The following is a 2,860-nucleotide window of genomic DNA, read 5'->3' on the forward strand; positions in this document are numbered from 1 at the left end:
GTGCTTTCTTTGGATTTTTAAAAGTCTGCCAATTTTGTCTGGTTTGGGAACATCATCTTTGGAGGTCAAACAGTTCTTCTGAAATTTTAACAAGGTCCACCAATCCACTCTGAAGGGTTGAAGCTATATTTTCACACCTACCTTCATTTTTCAAACAAAATGCCCTAGTGAGTACTGTAGAGATTTATGATGAGTGATCTAAATGTCTTCTTCCTCTGCTTCATTTGATCCAAGATTTGAAAACACTAAGTGATGTGGTTAGCCATGAGGGTGGATTGGCATCCATAAAAATATTTCCTACCCTAAAGTAGGCAAAGTCACTGTGGTTTAGAGCCCTCAGTGAAATATAATTTTGCAAGATTGTTATTATGAAATGTTTAATATTGTTCATTGTAGCCTGCTTTTTGGTTAATATTTTTGTATTTAATTTGCCTTTGTGTTCTTCAGTAGCTTAAATAAATGTGTATAGTTTATTTTATTTGAGATTGCCAAGATGTATGTACTAAATAGCTATTTATTTCTAATTAGTTCATTGATAAAGTTTAAAATTGATAAAATTCTTTTGTGTATTCTTTGTCGGACAAATTTATCAATGAAAGAAACCATTTTCCTCTGAATATAAAGTAAAACTATATTCATTTATGTTTAGATACACACAAAGAAAAACTGGGCTTTTCATTTCATGTTAAGAGACGAATTTTACCTTTCTAAAGTTTCTAAATTTTTATTAAAGATTTAAAACTACATTGGCAAATATACAAAATTCAACACCCTCCTGTTTCCTTGCTCATTTTTTAAAAATACAATATATATTTAGAGAAGTAAAGAAAATCTATATGCTTTACTGATCAATTAGTCCATTATAACTTTTTATAGAATCATATAATGACCTCAATCATATTAATTAATCCAGCTAAACATATAGCTTCTTTTAATGGATAAAGGTATTTCTTTTTTTTTTTTTTTAAGGCACAGTCTTGCTCTGTTGCCTGGGTTAGAGTGTTGTGGCGTCAGCCTAGCTTACAGCAACCTCAAACTCCTGGGCTCAAGCAATCCTTCTGCCTCAGCCTCCTGAGTAGCTGGGACTACAGGCATGTGCCACCATGCCCAGCTAATTTTTTCTATATATTTTTAGCTGTCCAGATCATTTCTTTCTATTTTTAGTAAAGACAGGGTCTCGCTCTTGCTCAGACTGGTCTCGAACTCCTGACCTCGAGCGATCCTCCCATCTTGGCCTCCCAGAGTGCTAGGATTACAGGCATGAGCCACCATGCCTGGGCTCAAAAGTATTTCTGAAAATAGATATTATTATATGACTAGTTTTTCTAGATCTGTGCATTGTTACTTTGAAACCTAAAAATAAGTCAGATATATCATCAGTAGTATTCACAGCATCTTATCCATGCATATTCTTAAATAAGATCTTATAGTACTTAGTATTAGTATTTATTCAAGTTAGTGGAGCAGAACAAAATAAATTTAATTTATACAAAGCACTTCTGGCTTGGGAGTGACAAAATATTTTATAAATATATTCTACACACAATTTTGAAAATAAACTCTGATCATTTCAGTAAGTCCTCTCCATTTTTATTGTCCCTCTCCCCATCCAAGTGCTTTCATGGGGCTTCCTATTTATGTACAAGATTGCAGTGCTCTGCGAATGTCAGAGTCCCTGGCTAGTTCATCACACCCTAGGCCCCCTGGCTGTCGTCTCTCTGAACAAAATTAAACTGTTCTAGGTCCCATTCTCTTAGGGTTCCATCCTGCTAAAGTAGTTATGGGTGATTGTCTGACACTGATTAATAACACATGCATCTGTTTAGATTTCTAAAGTCAATGCCTTCATTTAGAAGTTGACATAGTTTCAGATCCTTTTCAGGGCAGCTGGTAAGAGAGTTTTAAGCAGATAAACTGTTTATTATTTTCTGAATTGTATTCTATTATGCAGCCATTCGCCATTTATTATGCATTGATCTAGTCTGGAGAGAACTGACACAAATACAGTGTAGAGGGTAGGTTGGTTTTCCAGAAATACTTGGCTGCATTGTCCAAGTAATGGATGTCTGAATAGCAGGAAACACCCATCGCATGGACTTTGGACTTGGCCCATGTTTATACAAGGGCTTCTCTGTTTCAGGGAGGAAAAGAATGATGTATACATGGCTGGTATTTTAAAGAAAAATTAGCCTGTCTAGCCAGTCATTTAGTGAAGTATGCTGTTGAATCAGTGGAGAAACTTCCAGGTATCCACTGGTCTATCCTTATGTGTACAGTGAATCAATCTTTGTCCAGGCAGTGCCAAAACAGCTCTTCCATATAATCTGATTTGTACACAAAATTAAAAAGACATGTGCAGAGATTTCCATCTTTTAAAGATTTTGAGATGATAAGGGTATATCTTCTTCTAAGAAGAACTGAATTTGAAGAGAGAGTAGGACATTAGGGAAAAAAAAGCCCTGCAAAGATACCACAAAACGGGCTTAGTGGTTGTAAATCTCACATTTAGGTTCCACATTGTGATGATCCAAATATACCTGTGACTAGTCAGCATCCCATTTTTCTAAATTCTCTTCCTTCTTCCTCAGAACATCTTTTCCCTTTGTTTTTAACTCCAGTGTTCTAAAATAGTTAAATATTCTCTTGAAATAGTCTTTATCTTAGCAGGCTGATTAATGAGATAAGCTCACAGTTGTCCAGACATAAACGATCAAAATCAATAGGAAAAATTTTAGATCAGAGATTGTGAGCTTCTGGTTTAAATAAATTGAGTTGCCTTAGAGAGGAAAAGGATGGATTTTCCCTTTCTAAAAAGTGTTGAAATTTATACCAAATATTTAGAAACCACACTGGCAAATAC

The sequence above is a fragment of the Lemur catta genome, chromosome 14 (assembly GCF_020740605.2).
Source record: "Lemur catta isolate mLemCat1 chromosome 14, mLemCat1.pri, whole genome shotgun sequence".
Taxonomy (NCBI): Eukaryota; Metazoa; Chordata; class Mammalia; order Primates; family Lemuridae; genus Lemur; species Lemur catta.